General features: G+C 35.9%; 1 non-coding gene and 1 pseudogene across 1 annotated transcript; both read right to left on the bottom strand.

The window, feature by feature from the left end:
* Nucleotides 1–17,356: 17,356 nt before the first annotated feature.
* On the bottom strand, nucleotides 17,357–17,829 carry LOC131349634 (T cell receptor alpha variable 18-like; annotated as a pseudogene).
* A 3,406-nt stretch (nucleotides 17,830–21,235) lies between these two features.
* Nucleotides 21,236–21,307, bottom strand: trnap-agg (transfer RNA proline (anticodon AGG)). The gene has a single exon. It is a non-coding gene; the product is annotated as a tRNA-Pro (tRNA).
* Nucleotides 21,308–26,292: the final 4,985 nt, after the last annotated feature.

Below are 26,292 nucleotides of genomic sequence, written 5' to 3'. Positions count from 1 at the left end.
GAAACTTTTTGGTTGCTTGTAAAAAGCACAATTTTTTTAATGGCTTTAAAGGCATCAAAGTTTTAAGAACATTTAAAAACAAGAATATAAGATAATGTTACATTTACGAAATTTCTAAGTTTTAACGTTTTGTAGACCAACATTAACCTGCTCTGGCTAGTCAGCATTATCATCTCAGCTAGTATAATTGTCTCCTCATGGTAACTAGCTAACATTAGCTAAACAATGGTTTCAGTTATATTTAGCATGAAAAGCTAACAGGACATTACTGTTGAAAACTGCTATAGCATAAGAAAATATGATATGCTATTATTCATAATGTTAGCAGAAGCAACTGAATAAACATCATCTAATTAACATGGTGAGCTAACATTAGAGATAATCTTAAAGGTTAAGTTTAGCCTTCTTTCCATTTTAATTAACTTTAGAAGAGTCCCCCATTATAGACTGTAATAATGTCATAGATAATTACAGTGGAAATGTGTTCCTGTAGTCAAACTGGTAGATGAAGGTGCTAGCCATGCCAGTAGTCATGGGTGTGAAAGTTCAGATTGAGCCAGCCTCTGAACTTTCAAACCCATGACCACCTAATGAAATGGACCTAATGAAAATTCAATTGTTTATGATTATCGATCACTTCATTTATTAAATATGTTCATGATTTCTTAACTATAAACAGCCTGACAGTAGTTACAGGGTCATTTACATGTTTCAGTGTCTGAAAATCCAGCCTTGTCCAGTCCAGTGGAGTGTACCTCTGAGCAGGGAAATGTTCACATCCAGTGAGTATTCATCACATTAAACCAGCCACCTTTTCATTTATCAATCCACCATTAAATCTAAGTACATTCTTTGTGTGTTTTTGAGACTCTCTACATGCAAAACCTAAGAAAGCTAGAGGTCTAAAATCCAGTGACAGATCCAGGCTCAGTGTCAGGTCAGGGTATAGTGATGGTTCCAGACACAGTGACATGGTCAGGGCACACAGTCAGGCACAGTGTTAGGTCATGATAATATGACACTTTATTAATCTCCTAAAGGGAACTTGTTACAGCAGCAGCATGTAAAATAGACAAAATAGACATGAGACATAATAGTGCCATAATAAAGATGAACAGAATACGACAATAAGACTAATAGTAGACATAATATAGTAGTAAACATGCAGCAAACAAACAAATACACACTTAACATGAGGTATTTAAGAGTATAGTTTGAAGCAAAGGAAAATGTACATTTTTTAATTGCCCATACTATGCCCCAGTAACATCTGATAAAACGATTCTTTTATTGTCATTAAAATAGCATGATGTTTGTGAATATACTATGATTCTTGTGTAGGTGTTATTTTAATCTCTTTTCATTTTTTCCCCACCAGCTGCATGTGTTACCACAAATGTTGTTTGTCTGTGGTTAACTGATATGTTGGTAAAGGGGCTTCTGTGGCTTTATAAATTTAGATATTCCATTGTTATGTTTTTGTAAAGCCTTTCAGTGACTCTGTATCACTGTGCTGCTACTCTAAGAGCACAAAGATAGAGTGCAGAATCTGAGAGCTTTAGACCTCTGATAGTAAGTTCAGTAGAGTCTCTGCTGGTTTTCGACTCTAATCGATGATAATCAGGAGTGCTATCATAAGCACTATCTGACCTTGCGCCTTTATACAGTAAAAACTGTGGTGCGCTGTTAGGATATTGTTTGTACCAGTAAAGCCAAATGTATTCACTGCTTGTCTCATATGAACATTTCAGAGTAACAGTCTCTGTTTCTTTCCTGACAATGTTGGCATCTTCATCCGTTGGTCCAATTTTATCTGCAAAACTGCCTGGTGTAAGAAGAATATAAAGAAATATATCAGTGAAGTATTTTTTGCAAATCATATAATAAAAAATAAAAAAAAATGACTAGATTAATACAAATATGGTAATTAATCAATATAATTTATTAACTGATTAAATATCATTGTAATAATTATTATAACAGATGAAAAATAAATGACCTGTAACTAGAGTGAGAATCAGTGGTATGTATCTCACTATGTACAGTAAGTTGTATAGTTGATCCATTTCTGAACACAGCTCTGTGAGGATTCTGTATAATAGTGCTGTATGTGCTGAACTTTACACGTCTCTAGAAGGACACACCCAGGAAGTGATGCTGTTGGAGCATAATTTTACACATCACTTCACAGTATCAGTGACAGTGAACTGAGTCACTAATACAACACAGAACTATTCCACTGTTGCTGATCAACTTTCTGTGTGATTTGTTTTGGATATTGTTGGATGTTTTATTTACCTTTTTCTCTCTTTTTGATCTTTTTTCTATTTCTGCACCTTAGTTTATTAGTTATTCCTCTTACAGTAAATAAAGTAATTAAAGTTATTTAATTACACATTAAATTAGTGGTGTCTGCATCTACATCTGGAACAAATATACCATTTAACTCCAAACTAGTTTCTATAGTAAGCAAACATTTAAAACTAATCCATTTGACATAGTCATGTTGTTTGCATGTATTTTTCAGATTCCATCTAGAATAAACCAAATAAATCAAATGTCACATTAATATTCTAACTTTAATGGTACAAGAATGTCCAGAACAGAGCGTTTACTGGGTTTTTGATCCACAGTGTCCACTGGTTCCATGCAATAATAACCAGTTACACAACAAACTAGCTGTATGAGGAGTTGTTAGTGAAGTGCAATTTGGGCTTTATTCTACAAACAATACAACATTAGACTCTTACTACATTTGATGGTTAAATGATGGTTAATGTGAAAGGATGATGATGAAGTGAATGTAAAAGTGTTAATCCCTCCATCTTGTGAGAAAAGAATGACTCTTAAGTTGGTAAAAGGAAAAGAAGAGTAAAGCTCAGTGTAATCACTGCTTGACTCGTATGAACATCTTCATCGGTCAGCTCAATTTAATCTGCTAAACTGCCCATTATAAAGAAGAATATAAATAAAATAAATAAATCTGTCAAGTATTTTTGTGAACAAACTACAGACTATGTTCACTCTTTCCACACTGGTAATATTTGTGTATAACTGGTTTTAGTTTAACTTTTCTAGTAATATATTGCCTCTAGTAGGCTACATAAAACAGAAATACTGATGAAACACTATACTTTAACTAAAAATCCAAATCTACAAAGCTCAGAGTGTCTATTTTCATATGAGACATAAACCACGACTGTGGAGTTTAACCTGACTTCTTCTTCTTCTTCTACTTTCGGCTTTTCCCTTCAGGGGTCTCCACAGCGAATCATCTCTCTCCACCTATCTCTATCTGCATCCTCAACACTTACACCCACTAACTTCATATCCTCCTTTATTACATCCATATACCTCCTCTTTAGCCTTCCTCTTTGCCTCCTTCCTGGAAGCTCCATGTCCAACATTCTCCTACCAATATACTCACTCTCCCTCCTCTGGACATGTCCAAACCATCTTAATCTGTCCTCCCTAACTTTGTCCCCCAAACGTCTGACATGAGCTGTCCCTCTGATGTACTCGTTCCTAATCCTGTCCAACCTTGTCACTCCCAAAGAGAACCTCAACATCTTCAGCTCTGCTACCTCCAGCTCTGACTCCTGCCTCTTCCTGAGTGATACTGTCTCTAAACCATACAGCCTGGCTGGTCTCACCACTGTCTTGTACACCTTCCCCTTGATTCTCGCTGAAATGTTTCTATCACACAGGACTCCTGACACCTTTCTCCACCCATTCCAACCTGCCTGCACTCGCTTCTTTACCTCTTTCCCACACTCTCCATTACTCTGGACTGTTGACCCCAAGTACCTAAACTCCTGTACCTTCTTCACCTCTTCACCCTGTAATCTTATTGTTCCACTTCCCTCCCTGTCATTCACACACATGTACTCAGTCTTACTACCACTGACTTTCATTCCTCTTCTCTCCAGCGCAAACCTTCACCTCTCCAGGTTTACCTCCACCTGCTCCCTGCTCTCACTACAGATCACAATGTCATCTGCAAACATCATTGTCCAAGGAGACTCCTGTCTGACCTCCTCTGACAACTGGTCCATCACCATAGCAAACAGGAAGGGGCTCAGAGCCGATCCCTGATGCAGTCCCACCTCCACTTTGAAGTCCTCTGTCTGACCTACAGCACACCTCACCACTGTCCTGCTCCTCTCATACATGTCCTGCACCACTCTGACATACTTCTCTGCTACTCCTGACTTCCTCATACAGTACCACAGCTCTTCTCTTGGCACCCTGTCATACGCTTTCTCCAAGTCTACAAACACACAGTGCAACTCTCTCTGACCATCCCTATACTTCTCCATCAACATTCTCAGAGCAAAAATTGCATCTGTTGTGCTCTTTCTGGGCATGAAGCCATACTGCTGCTCACATATTTCCACTACCTTCCTTAACCTAGCTTCCACTACTCTTTCCCATAGCTTCATTGTATGGCTCTTCAACTTTATCCCCCTATAGTTGCTGCAACTCTGCACATCACCCTTATTCTTAAAGATCGGCACTAATACACTTCTTCTCCATTCCTCAGGCATCTTCTCACTCTCTAAAACCCTGTTAAACAGACTAGTTAAAAAATTCCACTGACAATGAAATTAAATACTGAACATGGACACAACAAAACAGGTGAAAATTCTATTTAATGCTGGTGATTACTGTTTATTGACCAGTTGATTGACTAACAAAGATTAGCAGTCCAACATCTAATATCTGAATGTCATCTAGAATGACTACAACACTTGATTTATCAGTATTAACAAATAAAACAGTTGAGTATTGGAATAGTGTAGTTTAGTTTCTGTGGTTCTACAAAACCTACACAGAATCCTGCACTTCCACAGAGGACCTGTCAATCTGATTAGATATTGTTTAAGTAATATTAGTTCAGTTGATAATTTGTTAATTTTTTGTGTGTTAGGATGGCTGAGTGTTCTAAGGCACTGTGTTTAGGTTGCAGTCTCCCCTGGAGTTGTGGGTTCAAATCCCTCTTCTGATACTGGTTTCTTTCCATTGTGTCATGATCCTGTACAGAAGTCTGTTGTTAAACAGTTAAGGGTTTCTGGTTTGTTGAATGGCAGAATGGGGTTCAAGCCATGAGCAGGACCTTTAAAGTAATATATGTACTCCCACTGAATTATATGTATAAATTATATGTTACTTTATCAATTTTTTATAGTCAGATGTAAGTGTCAGGACATAAAAAGTCTTTTTGAGACATTTCAATATAAAACAATAACACAAACATGAAACAAGCTCATTTATTTGAATACCCCGCCCAACCACCATTATGTATGCAAATATATCCAGGTCACATGACCGTAAAAGCACGTGTCCGAACATGACGGACATTTCCCAAGAAAGCACAAACACAGTGAGTAAAAGTTTAATACTCAGTTAGATAGTTGAAAACATTAAATCAATAAACAAACAAAGCTAGTGGCTCAATGCACTATTTATTATTTTAAACTGTATTTATTGTACACTTTCTGGTAAGGATCCTTGATTGAAATAAAAGAGCCGGTGATGAACTTTTTTGTGTTTTTCACCTCATCTGTTTCATCTGTTGTAGTGTCTTGTGCTCTGCGACAGAATACTCTTTTCATATTAAACAATGGTACAGCTGCACAGGATGCTTTTTATTTCTTTTTTATGTTTTCTCTCATATATGTCTGCAGGAAATTGAGAATTCTGCCTATAGATTAATCCTTCTACACTTGTCCTCGCACTCCTCCACCTTCTCTCTGTATGTAAACTCAATATTTTGCTGATGAGACTCAACACTGTATTGTCATCAGCATACTTGAAGATATGATTCATGCTGTGTTTTAAAGAAGATTTGTGCTTCAGCAAAGTTTTTATGATATTCAGACATTTTAAACAGTTTACAATTCATACCTAAGAACTGTGGAAACCAAAAACTTGTAAAGAATAGAAACTTTCCCTTCAGGGGTCTCCACAGCGAATCATCTCTGTCCACCTATCCCTATCTGCTGCATTCTCAACAATTGCACCCACTAGCTTCATATCCTCATTTATTACATCTGACGATTCTCATGATTAAATTTGGCAATGTTTTACGCCGGATGCCCTTCCTGATGCAACCCACTTTATTTATCCGGGACCGGCACAGAATTAATTAATATGTAATAATAATTAATAGATTAATATGTTAACACCATAAAGCTATAGTGTTCATTTTAATATGTTAATATTTAATAGTTAACACCATAAAGCTTTAAAATTGCTCCACCCCACAGCATCACATGACTGATTGTTGATTATTAAGGCTTAATGAAGCTTAAGTTAATGCTCAGCTGCAATAGTTAAATATGAAAAATAAAACTTTTTACTGTATTTGTTCTTATAACAGTTTAGTATTTCTTCTCTGAAATTATCTTAGGCACTAAGAGTAACCAGGGCAGGGGTTAGGATATTATATCAGCAGTATGTATGATAGAAGAACAAGTATACTCTATGTCACAAAGGTTTTACTGTGAAAAGTAGCTTCCATCATCTCAGAGAATGTGAGCAGGTTGTGTGGTGCTCTAGTTCTAGACCCACAATAAGATAAGTGACTGCGCCATCTTGTGTTCACTGAAGAGAAAAACACAACACATTAATAAATAGTTTTTTAATTTAGCAATTTAAAATCTCTCTCTCTCTCTCTCTCTCTCTCTCTCTCTCTTTCACACACACACACACACACACACACATTTTCATGAAAAAAAGGGATTTAAGGGTGAGACACACATCATCAGGTAAAAGATAGTGTAGTGTGTGAACATTATCTGTGAGTGAGCATGTAGTGAACACACCCCTATTACACCAATAAACTTATCACATGCAATTACAATTGTGTAGTATGAAAGGTTCAGTGACAACAGCCTATGCAGGATTATAAAGTAAATAAAAGATTTAAACATTGCTTGGTGAAATATGTTTATGGCTTGTTAAAGTTGGGCTGTCAAAATACATAATACTTAAAATAAGTAATCGTTCTTTATTATAACAATGACACAACGCCACACTACAAGAAAACACTTTAAGCAGAAGGATTTTAACAGTGTGATAGCACAGTGACACAGCAGGTAGTGTTGCTGCATCACAGCTTCAGGATCTCCAGTTTGATGATGAGTTCAGGTTACTGTCAATTTGTGTGCAGTTTTGCATCACCTCCAAAATACATGACAGTAGTAAATTTACTAATAAATTCACTATGTGTAAATAAGTATGTGAAAGGGTTTGTGTATGGAGCTCTGCAAAGGACTGACATCCCATTCAGGGTGTTTCCTACCTCATGTGTGGGACAAACTCCGTATCAACCATGACCCTGATCAGTAGAGAGAAAGAGAGAATCCCCCAAAAGGACATGTAACTTTCTCTAAATCATTGGCAAAACTTCTTTATATATAACAAAACTGTGTGAAAGTTTTTGTACAGTTCAGCTGGATTTCCTGTCACTGTGGGCCTCAGAGCACAGTAGTATAGAGCAGAGTCTGATACAGCAGCAGAGGAGATGATCAGATCCACTTTCTTACTCGTTTTATCTGGTTTTATGGACAATCGTGGATGAGGTGGTTGAGCCTCAGTGACATAACTACCGCTTTCATCAGTTAGCAGCAGAAACTCGGGTCTTGATCCAGGTTTTTGTCGATACCAGTGGAGACTCTGAACTGATCCAGTATATGTGCAGGACAGTGAGATGTTGCTGCCTTCCATTGAAAATACATTGGTTTGATCTGGTTTAATGTTATTGTCAGCAGCCTCTGCTATAAAAACATTACAACAATATTGTGATATTTTAATCATAAATGACACATTTCACATGGAAAATTGTATCTTCTTAATTAGAAAAAATAATATTTTGTGTGCAGTGTATATGACTTACCAACATCAGCAAGAGTGAAAAACACCACGAAGAGGAACAACATTGTTTTCCTGAGTGTTTAGTTCCAACCTCTAGCTTTAGAAATGAATGTCAGTGTTACTATTTGATGTACATCTCCACCTCTAGCTCCACCTACTTGTATTCATGCATATTCATGACAACTGTTCTATACTCAATATTTTGACATTATGAGTTTGGATCTCTCTCTCTCTCTCTCCCTCTCTCTCTCTCTCATTAATAAAATAAGAATATTTTGTTGTGATGTCTTCATAACCACCATATATTTCTCTTTTTGTGTTTTTTTCCCACAAGGATGTTGAAAGCAGTCATAAAACTCAACTCTAGTGAATTGGTCATAAAGAAAGTCTTACATCATGTCCTATCAGGGGAGTAAACACAGAATATGACCTTAAATTTACTTAAATACTTGATTATTAATCACAAGATAATATTTGAAACCAAAATACTTTTATGAAATGATTCTATGACAAAACAGTAGAAAAAATCAGTGCACTAATGAATGAGTTCTAGTCAACCTTGAATGAGGAACCTGTCCTAAGCACATAGTAAACAAATACTGACAGCATGTCATTTTTAATAATGAAAACAATCAATCTATTCTATAAACATAAAATCATCATTAAATTACTATATATTGTGGTTGAAAAAAATAATATACACACATTGGGGCATTGTTTGTGTGCTTATTTGTTTGTTGCAATCATAAATAGGACAGTTTGGCGGGTATTTTACTGAGGTGATGAACAAACCAGCCTCTTTTCTGTCTTTGTCTATTTTACTTTGTCATCACCCATTTGATTTTAATATAATTGATAAAGCCATCTGCTTAATAAAGCCACTGTGAAAACATTAGGCATCATCAAAAACACTTTGCAGTTCACAGATTAGTATTGATTCACCCCTAATTATTAACAGTAGTACAGATTTATTATCAAATATAATTAGGATCATCTGTATCTTGGGACCTGAAACAAATATCTCACTTAGAAGTTTCCTAAACAATCTTGCTTTCTTTTACAGGTTCCACAGATGCAGGGTCTCAGAGGGTAACAGACATATTCCCAAAACCCACAGCAATTAAGTGCTGAAGTATTCAATCAATGTCAAAAACACACTGGAAAATCAAACTAGTGGACATTCTTATTATTCAAGACTCAAGACCAAAGTAAACCTGCACAGAAACATATGTTGAACACGTCAGATCTCAAGCACAATAAACACAGAAATAACTGTTCATCAAAGAATTAGCATTTATTATCATTATACCTGTAATAGTATAGCATTTTGTGGTATTTCTAACATGTGAACTTTACACTGTCATTTACTAAGCTAGCTAAAGTCAGTGTGCTAAAAGCTGCCACCACTGGCTATGAGAACTGCCCTTAGTGCTGTGGAGACTGAGTGAACATGTGGCAGCACAGTGAGAGTCTGGAGTGGAGCAACCATTTCCATTTCAACCACAACTTGTGATTTCAAGTGCTATTTTATAATCTGCCAAATAATGAAGAGTGAAGTATTTAGTTCAGTGTTAAATGAAAAATCAGCATCCTAAATTATTTAAATACATATTGTTATTGAATTTTGTGTTACATTTTTATTACATCAGGGGAATAACAAATTCATTTTTTTGATTAAAGATGAACATTTATTTTTAAAGGATTTCTTCTCTGATTGTTCAACCAATAAGCATTACCAACATATGTAACAGGATCATTGTTGAAATTCAAAGCAAATCAACATCAGAGTCTGAGAATTAAGAAAGAAAAGTGTATTTGAATGAAACAGGTAAACATCTCCCCCTGCTGAGAAAAACATGCAGCTTGACTTTTTGTACAGTGTGTTTGAGTTTTGTGTCACTGTGGGCTCCATGGTGCAGTAGTACAGTGCAGAGTCTGATACTGCAGCAGGAAAGATCTCCAGATCTACTTTCTTCTCATTTTTATGAACTTTGGTGGATAGTCTTGGGTCATGTTCAGCTTTAGTGACACCATCTGTGGATTTATGAATTAGCAGAAGAAACTCTGGTTCTGATTGAGGTTTTTGTCGATACCAGTGGAGAGAGTAAGCTGAGTCATCATATGTGCAGGTCAGTGTGATGTTGCTGCCTTCACTTGAAGATATGATGGTTTGTTCTGGTGTAATGCTGCTGTCAACAGCACCTGCTATAAAACATTACAACAACATAAACATTTCTACTTTCATTTTGTAAGTTAATTAATCATGTTTAGGTATCAGCTCATTTCCAGCATTCATCTAAAGTTTGTGTATAATATAAATTACTTACCGATGTTTTTAACAACTATGAAAATAAAGAAGAGTAACATGACTGTTGTGTCTCTCTTGCAGTAGGTATAAATGGCAGGATCTCTGTGAAACTTTCTAAACTGTATCTTACCACATCTAGCTCCACCCACTTTTACTTAGTAATAATATTTTGTCAGTTCTGGCATTATATATGCTAATTCCATTGTTTAAACAACAAGCAGTGAATGTTCATAATATATTTTATTGCTTGTTTAAGTCTGTTAAGGCTAAATTTTGATAGATTTAGTGATAATATTAAGCAGTTCACTAGAATGAGAAACTCTTTACTAATTGTTTCCATATTGTGTCTGTAGTATAGTAACTGCATTCAATCATATATTCAGATTAATTTTATATATTCTGTAATGCTACATGCTACACAGTGTCGTTAATGCCATAGTTATCTGTTTGTGTCTAAAGCCAGACGTCAGTTTCTACCCTGAATGAGCCTCCCTAACACACCCATATAAAATGATTCACTATGCTGGTGTAAACAAATACTTGACAAAATGAGTCCCATTTGTTTCTGAAGGTATGAACACCATCTAAATTTGAACAAGTCTTACATCCTCTGTGATAAACAGACTAGCATTAATGTGCTCCTTAATCTCTATCACTAGTGAACCTTTGCTTACCTGCTACACGTTCTAATCATTTTTTTTTTACAGTGAATCATTTTTGGCATACATTTATGCTGGTATTTTTTATTATGTGCACATTTTAGAGGGATGCAATATGACAATTCATTGCAGACTTTGGTCCAATTAAAAGCATGTCTCTTTTGTCCAGTTTGATGAAGGTCCTGCTGTGTTGTTTAGCTGTGACATGAAGTCGTGTGAAGTCACCAGATTACGTCTACAACCCGATAGCAAGCAGTTGGCTAAGTTCTGAATCATCTATATTTTGTTAAAATTTGCATAAAATAATACACACACTAGTGAGCTACAGCAGCTAGTTAGTCAAGTAGATAAGTAGCACCTTGACATAGCTTCAGCATCCCTGCTTTGATTCTGAGCCACAGATTACTCACTATGTGTAGTTTTGGATGCTTTCTCCACGGCCACAAGACATGCCAATAGCTGATATATCTAGATTGCCCCTAGGTGTGAATGAGTGTTTTAGCATGGTGTCCTATAAGAGGCTTCAATCCAAGGACCCACCCTACTCCCAGCATTCCTGGGATAGGCTCACGGTTGGAGCTTTGATTTTCAGAGGTTATTTGGTGAAATACACCATGGGATTTGCACCTCCTTGGACCTCTCAAGAAACAAGCTTCCAAATGAGAACCAAGCAGCCGGCACTCCAAGTTTCCATTAGTTTTGTCCCACTCAGGCTATTCCATGTAACATTTTAACAATATAGGAAGGGCTCATCTGGGATCTCTCACACCCATAGCGAGAATCATAACTCTAGACCAATGAGCCAGATTTCCCTGGACAGGGAAGTTGTGCACTGATGCAATTTCATTGTACCCTGCAAATGTACATCTTCCTGTTCTATGGGCTCATGCTAAACTTTTCAGTTGACGACTATTGTAATAATTTCACTAACTCCATTTTGTTGGAAAGGAGACATCAACAAGCAGTGTTCTTGGGGATGTGCCCAAAGAACAGAAAGGAATGAAAGGAAGCCAATATTAAGTGGCAGGACCTTGGTTCATTTCATGAAAATAGTCAACATTAACTAAATACAAATTAATTTATTTTCATTAAGTAGCACTGGTTCCAGTAGAAATGAAAATGCTTACACAAATAGTGACAATGTGCAAAGCTTCATGTACATGTACATTCTCAGTACTTTTTCCACACCTGTGATATGGTGTATTCCAGTGGTGGGCTGTGCATTTCACACCTAGGCCTTCACTGGTGTCCTTCCTGAATTAATCCACCTCTATACCATCATTATGACGCCACGACAATAGATACTAATCAACCGTTAAATAGCAAAGTATATATTCTTTGATTATCCAATCAAAGTACGGGAAATTGCTGACGTAATCGTATGCCTGCTAGATGGACCCAATGACACCAACTCGAAATCTGATTGGTTAATTTAACAGTTTCATTGCCATTTATTTTAAGCTATGGGCGCCTGCACTATTGATTCTGAAGGCCTTAAGGCAGATTTCTTTCACCCTGGCAACACATGATGTCAGCCACTGGCTGAAATATGATTGGATAAATACTCTTATCATACATATACACTACTGGAAGCAGCGCAACCAAGAGAAAAGCTATGAAATGTAGAGAATAGACAATTGGGAATAATTTAGTACACTTTCATGGAAAAATATATTAAATATATTAAAATGCAAGTCAGTGATTCAGATCACTGCTGTTTAGGCCAGCAGAGAAGGCCTTGCTGGCACTGACGGCCCACCACTGGTGTATTCCCTCCTTATGCCTAGTGTGTCCATGATAGATTCTGGAGCCACAGTGACTCTGATTAGGAAGATTAATGAATGAACCCATTGTGGAATTCAGTTATGTAATGATACACATGTAAATACATAATTAGTCATATTAACATGTTTGTGTTACAGCCTGGGAATTATGCTCTGTTGGCAAAATTTCCCGTCTTCTGTTTAGGTCAGTAAAACATTTTAAAACTTTATCTACTGCCATCTGTACAGAGTGTGTAAGCTCTTCTCTCTGGCAATACAGGTCCATCACAGACATAATTAAACTGAACAAAGTGTGACATTTATAGAATGAGAAATGCAGCATAACTAACCAGGTTTTAGAAATCTTTAGGCAGACTGACTGCATTTACTGTCATGGACTGCTGGACAGTTCCCTGCCAGGACACCAGAGGGTGGACTGGCAGGGTTTAATTATGTTCCCATGTGTTTTTGTTAATGTTGTATGCACCCTACCGCCCCACTGCTGCACACCTGTTCCTTACTTTTCAATGACTTTATCAGTACCTACTGCTTCTGATTCAGTATCTTCTGCTCGGCCACTGATACAGTACGCATTGATCAGTATAAGTATGTAGTATAAATACAATATTGATATTCTTCATCTGTCATGCTGACATGGTGACCTGCAACTGCAAATCTGTAACAGTCTGCCAGTTAGAGCACCTGAACTTATTTTAATGATATTTATGGCTTTTGTCTGCATTTTGATGACATTTGGAAGTCCAAGACCATGGAAGCACCAGTCAAGTGCTTTTTTTTAATCAAAATACATAAGTATCATCATCATCAAGCACTTTGCATAAAATTTACCTCAGGTTTGATTCCCTGACTCCCCTGTCCTCCACAAAACCTTTAAGAGAACAATGGGGAAAATGCCATTGGGATATTTTCTGCAAGGTTGACAATGTTACTTTGGGACACCTTTGAAAATATTATTCTCCTTCCCTAGATTATACTACACCTCTTAAATTAGACACTTCTGAATGTTGTGAATCCCCAAACAAGTTGTACAATATTGTGCCTCTTAGAATACATGACAAATCCTAATTTGTGTTTGTACATATACATGAATGAAAATTCATTCGAATTAATCATGGGGAAAAACTGCAGCAAAGTACAATGAATTAAATTTTAAACAGTACACACCAGCAACAAGTGACACAGTGCCTCTTTATTTTATTCTCTTTCTTCAGCTGCATATGTTTCCACAAATGTCTTTTGTGTCTGTGGTTAACTGATAAGTTGCTAAAGGAAGTATCTTTGATATTAAACGTTGAACTTCAAATGAATTATTTCATAGGTTTTTGTACAGTCTCTCAGTGACTCTGTATCACTGTGCTACTACTGTAAGAGCACAGTGATAGAGTGCAGAATCTGAGATCTGCAGATGTTTGATAGTGAGTTCAGTAGAGTCTGGGGATGTTTCTGCATTGAATCGAGAGCCAGAGGGGTTGTGCTGAGCTGAACTTGCTGACTTTGCACCTTTAAGCAGTAAAAACTGTGGTGCGCTGTTAGGATATTGTCTGTACCAGTAAAGCAGAATGCTATCACTGCTTGATTCATATGAACATCTCAGAGTAACAGTGTCTGTTTCCTTCCCCACAATGTTGACATCTTTGTCCTTCGGCCAAATTTTATCAGCAGAACTGCCTGTTGTATTGAACAATTATTAATAAAGACATAATACAAATATCGAAACATTCTAAAAATCTTTTTTTGTGTAACACCAAAAACACTGACATTAAAAATAAATGAATTAATTCTATGAATATTAGTTAATTCCATTAATTAATTGATAAACTGATGAAAATTACCTGTAACTAGAGTGAGAATCAGTGGTATGTATCTCACTATGTACAGTAAGTTGTATAGTTGATCCATTTCTGAACACAGCTCTGTGAGGATTCTGTATAATAGTGCTGTATGTGCTGAACTTTACACGTCTCTAGAAGGACACACCCAGGAAGTGACACTGTTGTGCTGTAACTGTATACAGATCACCACTTCACACAGTATCACTGAACTGTCACCATCACAATACAACATTATTCCACTACAGCTGAATAACTACAGTCAGGAATTATTGTTCCTTTGTCTTTCATTTGCAGTCAGATAATACAATAAGAATATAAACAGCAGTTAATAAATCTATGACTGAATACATTTTCTCTATTAAACACAATTCTTTGCTCATATATTCTGTAGTTTGCTTCTTCAGAGCTTCTCTTATTAAACTATTTGTATTTAAATGCATTTCAGATGTATTTGTCTGAATCTTGTTTACACATGAATATACACATACAATATGAATCACTTAAAAACATTCAAATAGAAATTAGTACGTCATGTTAATATAGATTTATTGATATAATAACAGCTGGTATAACAGGGTGGATAAGTAACATTTGAGAGTGACAAGGTGGGAAGACGAAACAATAGGAAGGGTGTGACACAAAGTGCAAAGGAAAACAAACAGAAAAGCAGGCTCTGCCGATCCACCTGTCAGCACCTCTCCAGTGGAACTGTCCCAGTGATTCCTGACACGACCAACAGCAGTTATAGTTATGTAGGTGTAATCATGTATACATACATGATAAGTGCATACAAACCCTCTCTACCTCATAAACAATATAAGCAGCTGCTTACTGTCCTGCAACTGCAGCTTAAAAATGTTAGCGGATGAAAATATGTTGTCAGTAAAGCATGAGTACTAGTATTATAATCAGGTCAAATATTATCAGGACATTGTCTTAGCTTAAATGCAGCAAAGTAACATGCAGTTGTGTGTACATGCATAATGACTGTCTGAATAGATGAATAAACATTTGTTACAATGAATCATATAAACTGTAAAGAAACTACATCCCAATACATATTTATATATGTATGTATGTTTATATGACATGCTTGACATGGTTCATTTTTTTCTGGTCATCCACGTCATCCAGATCTTCTCTATTAATAATTTTATATTAGATCATATATTTAAATTGCATTTACAGCACTGGGTAGTGTGATGGATTTATAACTCCCAATGTATTTCTATGTTAAATGTTGCTGAGTTTGTATTTGGGCATGTTATTGTTTTAAAGAGTTGTTGAAAACAGTGATAAACCTCAATAACTAAACTGTATTGGTTGTTTCAGAAACATTACATGACAAGAGCATACCTAATATCTGTGGTCTCTGGGTTTGTAACAGTGTTCAGAGTTAAAACTGAATTGAATTGAACTGAACTCAAACTGGACACTGTGCACAAGAGAAAAAAAAAATGCTGGACTAATATATAAGGCAGTTCTAGTCACTTGTGTAAAAATACCAGGAATTGGTCTGTAGTGGTTATACCATCTGAAGAGATAATTCTATGTGAAGTGCAGGTTTCCTGTGTGATGCTTTAACACAAACAGATTAAAGTACACACAACATATAAAATGAATCGACAAAACACTGCAGTGTTAAATTACACAGATATACTCCATCCCAATAGAAGCAACAAAGCATGAGAGGTCTAATTCTTATATCCTGCAAAGCCTCAAACTCATTCCTTAGTTCTGGAGATTTCCTCATTACCTCATCACTGGTCTGAGTGAATTATCCTAGATGCTATATATAGTTCAATGTTATATATGTGGAGCCATAGCTTGTCTTTAGTGCACTTCTAATTTAATTAGAAATTGCTCCTAAGAGTGAAGGAGAGTGTGAATGTGTGTGCATGATGCACTGTGAAAGACTGGCATCCCATCAAGAAAGGAGCTGTCTCTAAATAATACAACATTTACCAGTAATATAAACTAAATTAAAAATATACATTTTGAGAGAGAAAGAAAACTGTGTGAATGTTTTTGTACAGTGCAGCTGGATTTCCTGTCACTGTGGGCACCAGAGCACAGTAATATAGTGCAGAATCTGATACAGCAGCAGAGGAGATGATCAGATCCACTTTCTTATCTTTAAGTGTAGCATTCATTCTTCGGGGAATGTTAGCACTTAGATCTCCATATTGGTGAATATAAAGAAGGAACTCAGGTTTAGATTTTGTATATTGTCTGTACCAGTGCAGAGAGAATCCTGTAGCACTTGTTTCATATTCACAGGACAGAGTAACATCATCACCTTCATCTACAACTTCATGGGTGAAAAGTGGCTTTATTGAATCTGCCATGGAGTCACCTGTCATAGAGAAGAGAACATAAAGTTTAACACAATCAAGCCAGAATTACACACAGAAATCCTGTTTTCTATAACACCAGACAATTAATAAACAATACATAATATCTAAACTAACAAAAGGTGTTAACTCACCTAGTGAAAGCCACAGACACATGAATATAACAGTGAACATGATGACTGGTTTTAGCTGAATGAAAAAGCTCTTTCTGTACTCTAATATATTACCATGATAAATGTTCAGGAAGCTCCACCCCCCAGCATCACATGACAGTGTCTCCAGTGTTGATGACAGTGAAACATCCTGGCTTTACATTAAGCCTTGTTTGGGAAACTGTGCTGAAACTCTTTACATTGTAAACAAACAAAAACTGACAGCAGGAAAAAATGATACTAATAATTAAAATGAGTAAATATTTTATTTTATTATTTTTTATATTTTATATTTTTTATATTGTACAACAATAAATAAGGCTATGTCAGAGTGTGCATAGAGAGGTATGTGCAAGTTGTATTTACAACAGATAAAGTGTAAAGTGTAATCATAAAGCACAGTAGTATAGAGCAGAGTCTGATACAGCAGCAGAGGAGATCCACTTGTTTATCATCATGAACTTTAGCAGACATTCTTGGGGGAGTGTTGGGACTTAGATCTCCATTTTGATAAATATAAAGAAGGAACTCAGGTTTAGATTTTGGATATTGTCTGTACCACTGCAGATTCTCTATAGTACCACTGAAGTCTTTGTAGCTGCAGGACAGAGTAACATCATCAACTTCATCTACAACTTTATGAGGGAAAAGTGGCTTTATTGAATCTGCCATGGAGTCACCTGTCATAGAGAAGAAAATGTAATGTATTTAACCTTTACACAATCAAGCCAGAATTACATACAGAAATCATGATTTCTAACAGCACACAATTAATAAACAACACATAATATATAAACTAACAAAAGGTCAATGTTAACTCACCTAGTGAAAGCCACAGACACATGAATATAACAGTGAACATGATGAATGATTTTAGCTGAATGAAAGCTAAAAGCTTCTGAACTCTTTTTGTACTCTGAAATATTAACATGATAAATGTTCACGAAGCTCCACCCCCCAGCATCACATGACAGTGTCTCCAGTGTTACTGACAGATTGTTGATCTTTACTGAAACATTCTGCCTTGTTTGGGAAACTCTACTGAAACTGTTTACATAGTAAACAAAGAAATTATTCTATTATTGTATTTATTCAATTTTATACAAATTTACTAACAATTAAAATGAGTAAATATTTTAGTTTTTATATTTTATAAGTAGTGTCTTGACTTGTGGCATTTATTTGTTTGTTGTGATAAAGCATGTTTATTAGAGTTCATATTATTCTGCAAAGAAGTATTTATAACAGAGTCTACATCTTTGGAGGATGTGAGCAGAGTCCTAGCACCTGACCCACAATAAGATAACTCACTACACCATCTTGTGGAGAAATAAGAAAGACTTTAAGAGACAAGGTTTTTAAGGTAATTGAAGGTAATTTATTTATTAATGACATTAATAAATAAACTTCTGAACTATAATTAATATTATATAGTGTATATATTTAGTATTTTGTGCATTTCTTTGTATAGCCTTCCCATACAGAGTTCCATAGAGTTCCTGTACTAAATCGCTGTTCCAGTTCACTTCAAATATTTTTCCATCTGATTTTATTCAGTAGGGTTAATTAAGTGTAGTGACCAAAGAACAAAACTGGAGCTATGATTGCACTGGTGTTAATTACAATCATACAGGTCTCACAAACAGAATATTGTCTATAGAGAAAAAGAGCTGCAGAGGAACAGAAACTTTTCCTCCAACAATTTTCTTCATCTATTGATCAAGAGGAGAATAAACTGTGCACCTGAGCCTTTCCTCATTAATGTTCAAGAACACGTCTGTTATAAACAATCAGCTAAAAGAACATTCTCACTCTAACTACATTTCACTGGCAATCAGAAACTGATATGTATTTATTTTATAGTTATGTTTGGTTACTTAAAGATGATTGTGATTACATTAAACAGTGTATTCTGGGTGGATGAATTGTTGTCAACAGCCTTTACTATAAATACACCAATTTATTTGAATTTATTGACAACAATTTATTATTAAGCAACTTTTTAAAATACTTGTTCTTTTGGTTTGTAACTTGCAAACTAAAGGACTTAGCAATATCAGCAATAGTGAAGAAAACCAAGTGGGCATAATAACATTGTTATCCTGAGTGTTTAGTTAGTTTGTGTTTATCTTTTGAAATAAACATCATATTTATTCATATTCATGACAACTCTGCTTTACCTCACACAGCAACTCTTTCTCATCTACTAGACAATTAGCAAATCTTAGTATGCTAAAACTACAGTAAAACCAAGCCCCAGATCCATAAGCTGCAGCTGCAACCTAATGAATGGTCATTCAATCAGAGTTTATTTTTAGTAACTACTTTATCCTGGTCACACTTCCACAACTGTCTATATACATTATATATACACACCTTCATTCATTCATTCATGCTTTGTCCTGGGCAGGTGAATCTGGAGCTTCTCCCAGCAACACTAGGGATGATGCAGGAATACACCCTGGATGATACAGCAGTCTAATGCAGGACAAAATGCACAGACACATTCACACACTCATTCAGACTTAGGGGAAATTTAGCTCCAGCTGCAAATGTTTTCACAAATGTTGTTTGTGTCTGTGGTTAACTGATAAGTTGGTAAAGTGAGTCTCTTTCATCTTCTGTGGTTTTAGAAACTTAATATACCATGTTGATGTTTTTGTAAAGCCTTTCAGTGACTCTGTATCACTGTGCTGCTACTCTTAGAGCACAATGATAGAGTGCAGAATCTGAGAGCTTTAGACCTCTGATAGTAAGTTCAGTAGAGTCTCTGCTTGTTTTCGACTCTAGTCGATGATCATCAGGAGTGCTCCCATAACGTTGATTTGACCTTGCACCTTTATACAGTAAAAACTGTGGTGCGCTGTTAGGATATTGTTTGTACCAGTAAAGCAAAATGTATTCACTGCTTGCCTCATATGAACATTTCAGACTAACAGTCTCTGCTTCTTTCCTGACAATGTTTGCATCTGTTGGCTCAATTTTATCTGCAAAGCTACCTGGTGTGACAAAAATATAAAGAAACGTGTCAGTGAAGTATTTTTTGTAATTCCAATATTGACTTAAGGAATCAAGAAATTACTAGATTAATACAAACATGCTTATTAATTAATGCAATTATTTAACTGATTAAATATCATTGTAATAATTAATAACTGATTGAAAATTACCTGTAACTACAGTGAGAATCAGTGGTATGTATCTCACTATGTACAGTAAGTTGTATAGTTGATCCATTTCTGAACACAGCTCTGTGAGGATTCTGTATAATAGTGCTGTATGTGCTGAACTTTACACCTCTCTAGAAGGACACACCCAGGAAGTGATGCTGCTGTAGTGTAGAGTCATTAATATGGCTGTGTTGTATTTTAAGATTCATCATCTATACCATACTATAAGCCTTTATCTGTTTGTGTGTTTTTTTAATTATTTGTACATTTATAAATAATTATGATAATTTCCTATGATAAAAATCATAGGAAACTGGATCCATGAGTAAACTGGATCCAATCTCTCATAAGTAAATTTGCTGTGTCTGTTCCCAAAAGGTAATTAAATTCAGTTCACTTCATTTTCATTCATATCACTTTTAACAATGGACATTGTCTCAATGCAGCTTTACAGAAATACAGAAATTCAGAATAGAAATTACAAAGTTGAAAATTAACTTTACCCCTAATGAGCAACTCTGAGGCAACAGCGGCAAGAAAAAACTCTGTGAGACGATATGAGGAAGACTCAAATGTGAACCCATCCTCATCTGGGTGATACCAGAGAGTGTGATTATGAATAAATTACCTTCTAATTGTATATTATCAAACATTAAAAGCAGCCGAGGAGATGATCAGATCCACTTGTTTAGTTTTATCATCAACTTTAGCAGACAGACGTGGTGGCATAGGGATTTACCTTTTACCCTCCTTTCTGAAAAGATCAATGATAACTTACCTAATGAAAGCCACAGACACATGAATATAACAGTGAACATGATGAATGGTGTTAGTAAAATGACAATATTCTGAGGTCTTTCTGTACTCTATTATATTAATATTTCAGAGGTTCATGTCTCCACAAAGTGTGACATTCTCCATCCCGCTCCCTGTATTCCAGAGATAGGCTCCAGGTTGGAGCTTTAATTTTCAGAGGTAATTACAGTGGGATTTGAACCTTCTTGGACCTCTGGAGAAACAAGCTTCCAAGCGAGAACCAAGCCGGCAGTGCAAGTTTCCATTAGTTTTATCCCAACCACTCTATTCCATTTAAAACCAGGGCTCGTCCGGGATTTGAACCCGGGACCTCCCGCACCCTAAGCGAGAATCATACCCCTAGACCAACGAGCCAGGTCATCCCTGTTACCTTGAAGTGCACCAATGAAGGTTCACTGTACTCTGTAACTGTATGACCTTCTTGCTCATATGGACTGGGGTCCGAGTAAAAGGAACTCGGTTACACAAAGTCAAGTTAACAATAAAGCAAGGGCTCCTGTGGGATTCAAACCTTTTTGGAATCCAGATGCTAAGTGTGAACCAAGTAAGCAGCTCTTGCCATTGGGCCAAATTATGTCATTTACAGGGTTGTTACTGTAGTCTTAGATTTCTGTTCTTGGTGAACAGGAATGAAACCTGATGTGGTCTTTAGCTGTTGTAGCTCATCTACCTCAAGAATTGATTATGGAGCACTATTTCAGTAGAGCTTATTTATTTCCTGATTGTGTGATGGAAACTGTGTTTTTATTTTCCACAATTCTTATTCTTAGTTATACATACTTTCAGGTATCCTGTAATTCTCAAAAATATATTAAACACCCTGCAAAGACACACATGATGAACACATTAAATAGCATGCTCAGTAAAATAAACAAACAAACAAACAAATAAATAAAAATAAATCAGATCAGCTGCTTGTCAAAAGAGTTTACAATATGCACATTTTTATTCCTAGAACAGAATCAAATTCCAGCATGTGATCTTTACACTGTCATTAAGTAAATAAACCATCAAACCTGCCACTATTGTTTATGAGAACTGCACTTAATACTGCAGAGGGAGTGAACATGTGGCTTCTTCAAACACACACCTAACTTTTCTATCTGTATTTGGATTCACTTAGAATGTTTTGTCTATTCAATTCAAATAAAGTATTCATATATGGTTATATACATACATTTCTATTGGATCAATAATCAGAATGCTGATGTTATGCATAGCTTCCAGTCTTTTCTTCTTATTGTGATTCTTTAACACTTTCATGTTTGAGGTCTCTGTAGGTTTTTGGACAGTGAAGTTGACTTTCCTGTCACTGTGGGCTGCAAGGCGCAGTAGTACAGTGCAGAGTCTGATACTGAAGCAGGCGAGATCTCCAAATCCACACGCTTCAGACTCTTATGAACTTTAGCAGACAAATGAGGATGAGGAGTATCACCTGTCTGATTCCCTCCCGATTCCGTCAACAGAACGAGGAATTCTGGTGCTGCATTGGAATATTGTCGATACCACTGTAGATTGTTCATAGAAACAGTGTATTTATAATCACAGGAGAGTGTAACTGCTTGCTCCTCTTTACCATAGACAGCAGAAGATGTTGGAGTAATGCTGTCCTGTGTGCTCTCACCTGAAGAGGACATTTATTTCAGAATATTATCATTTTATATTATACAGTATACATACAGTACATGCTTACAATCTAAAACACTCACACATGGAAACATTTCTTTACTAGTTATAAAACATTTAAACATGATATATGGGGATAAATAAAATATAAGCTTACCTATGAACATGGTAAAAAACAGAAACATACAGAAAACCATCATGTTTTAATTTCCTCTGTTCTTCTGAAAGTTTCCTTTTTATGTTATTGTAAATGTCAAGTTTCCTTCTACTCTGTCTTCAGTGAAGCATCTAAGCATTTCTTGTGTACAAAGCCTCAACTGTAGCTTCCCTCTGTTTTAACCAATCAGAGTGCAGGATGTGCCACATTATGTAAAATACACACACATGTTCTAAAAGAATTTAATGAGCAAAAGATTCATATATTTAGTTCCTGTATTTCCTATTTCTATGAACTTAAACCTTTTCTAATCTACAAAATATATTGTTGCAATTACAAACAATTCTTATTGTGAAATTAAATTCTTCAGCAGATTTATAGTACACCCTTAAAGTCTAAACAAAACACCAGAGGTACTGTAGTGATTGATAGGATTTTAAAAAAATTCCCCATAAAATTATAATAATATAAAACCCCTAACAAGGTGGTGTTTGAGAGCATGTGCACAAATACATAAGCATCTTGTATTAAGCTCAAGATTCTGCAGTAATTCAAGTGTTTCAGTCGGACTGCACTCCACACACCATGTATCTGTGCTGAAGCTTTGTTCAGGTTTAATGTTCATGGCTACTTTAACACTCCACATGGTTCTGTTGTGTCCAGGTCCAATCAGGTTCAGTTCTAGAGTATTTTCATGTCATGTACTGCCATCTGCAGGAGCTGAATTTAAATAGACATATACATTATTTACATCAAGAACCATCAATATATTTAAAACAAAAGTATTGCTCACCACGCTGGGAATAGTTCACAGTTTCAATTCACAGATTCATTTGGAATCATTACAGCATTTCAGCATATCAGAACACAAGAATAACCCGTCTTTTTCTTTTTTATCTGTATTTCTGACATTAACCTAGACAAAAACAAGTCTTCAGCATCCTTAAAGAGACAAATTTGCTGGTGTGCTTGTGATTATTGTCCTTTAATATGACCCAGTTTCACCCCAATATAAGCTCATGGACAGTCTTACATTTGTCTCAAGAATATTCTAATATAAAGTGGAGATCATCAATGTCCAAATGATTAAAAGTTTTCTAGAGCCTGTGGCTGCAAAACAACCGAATCCTCACCCCTCCACCAACATGACACTTGGTATGAGGTGTTTGTTGTGATAAACTCTGTTTGACCTTCACCAAACATGAAACTATGAATAATGATTAACCATCAGTCCAAAAAAATATTGTTCCCAAATTTGTTAAGATGCTGCCATGTTTTTTTGGAGAGAAAGGGCTTCTTAAGTGCTTAAGTGAAGAGTAAGTGCTGTTTCCACAGGTCAGGGTCGTAACACTTAAGACCTGGGAAATGCAACTGTGAATGGATTTTTGCTGATCCATTTAAAATTTGGCAGACATTGTACATCCATTTAACTGAAAATACAAATGTTAATACACAATTTCCATTTTCATTTCATTTTCACTCAATCTTGATGAATTTCATTATGATCAATAAAAGGAAAGCAAATTTGACTAACACTTTCCTTATTCATCCATTTTAACTTCTTGTAACTATACAATGGAATTATGGTCTGGAGTGCTCACATTTTGTTCTGGATCTTAGTTCACATTTGGTAAAGTAACATACATTTATACACACAGGAATAATAAACACATGAAAGAATAAATAAATGTATGAATGGAAAATAAATTACAGGATATATAATTATAGGATATTGTTTGTACCAATAAAGCAGAATGTTATCTCTGCATCACTTATATGAACATTTCAGAGTAACAGTGTACTGAATAAACAAAAAGTAACCATGTGCCTTTATCATAAATTAACTTGAATGAATCACAGAACCAGATAGGATCTTGCGCATGCGCGGTCAATACGAAATGAACGAATCTCTCCCGAGTCATATTACGGATTCATTCAAAATGAACGAATGTTTCACGGAACCGAATCGGAGCCACGGAGGCCAGCTGTACGCCAACTGCATCCTGTTAAAACGTAAAAAACAAAAAAATCTCTGTAATTCACTTATGGTGTTCTAGATGGCTACTTAATTTACACCTTAACACGAAGCAGGATGTAAGCCTAAACATGTCCTGTTCTCCAAAAAAGATGATGTACTGTACATTTCCTCCCGCCGCCCCATCATAAGTGCTTCTTCTCATCGCAGTTTCATAATAACACATCTAACATTCTGTCACGTTCCTTACAGTAAAAACAGCTTGAGTAAAATAAAGGAAAGGTTTGTTTACCGGTTAAAAGGTTTGCATTACTCATTACGATATTTATCTTAATGATGCTACCAAGTTAATTATCCAGGCTTGCTAACAGTGTAGATAAACCAGTGTTTTTTTCACCCACACCCAGAAATAGAGGATTTTGATATTTTAAAAAAAGGGAGACGTAAAAATACAAAAATTTCTTTTTTAACGCCGAAACGTTAATGAACCTGTGAGTTTGTAAACTAGTTAAGCTGAGAATAAACAGACAAATATTAGCATTAGTTAGCATTATCTCGCATTAGCATTAGCTTGGGGTAATTCACCGTACATGGTGACTGATTAAAGTCTCAAAAACCTCCTGTCCCAGTCCATCATCCGAAATCTATCTAAATATTATACGGAATAATTATTAAAACCTTCACCCGAGTTCAGCAAGCTTTACACTCTATATGATATTGTGTAAATGAAATGATTAGCGAGGTTCGCTAGCTAGATAACATACATCTGTAACCAAGTCCTTTGGGGCGCTAACTGGATAATCACTAGTCTAATCATGATTTAGTGTGAAACCAGTACTCAGGGTTGGGAAAAGTGATCTGTTTGATGGGGTAAATATTATAATGTGGAAATAAATTCTCGTTAGCCGAGCTCATCAGCTTGGTTCAGGAGTTTAGCATTAGCACCAGTAGGCAAGTTTGCTAGCAGGCTAACTAAATATTATATTCACATCAACTGACCCAAACAATTGTGTAATAATTACAACAAACAGACAAGCTCTCTCAGTAGATAACATTAATCTATAATTTATTATTTACACTAGCTATCAAGCTGCCCAATCACAAGACTTAGCATGTTTAAGTTTTAAACAGTAGCCAGGGTTCTTAAAGGTGTCCTACTACTGGGGTAAATATTACATTGTATTGTATATTATGTTATATTATATTGTATATTTATTGTTTATTGTATATTTATTGTAAAATCAGTGTGACATTAAAGGATAAAGATCGTCCTACCGTGAGGGGCTGAGTGTTGTCAGAAGGAGCTCTTTCTCCCCGCAGGACGCGGTAACCATAGTAACCAGTGATTTCCTAAGATTGTGAGGACCTAAGATTTCCAGCCCAGCTACAGCTTAAAACCCGTCCATTTAAAAATGAAATAAAATAAAATAGCAGCCCCAAATGCATACTGTGATAACTAATACATTAACAAACAGAAAACCCAAAACAAATGGGTTTGTGCAAAGGGCACTATTTAGACACACACACACACACACACACACTGACAGACCCGCAGCACAGGCGATCTCACCCAGTGTCCAG

The sequence above is a fragment of the Hemibagrus wyckioides genome, unplaced genomic scaffold (assembly GCF_019097595.1).
Source record: "Hemibagrus wyckioides isolate EC202008001 unplaced genomic scaffold, SWU_Hwy_1.0 Contig1, whole genome shotgun sequence".
NCBI classification, from domain to species: domain Eukaryota; kingdom Metazoa; phylum Chordata; class Actinopteri; order Siluriformes; family Bagridae; genus Hemibagrus; species Hemibagrus wyckioides.
This window is presented reverse-complemented; position numbering and strand designations above follow the sequence as displayed.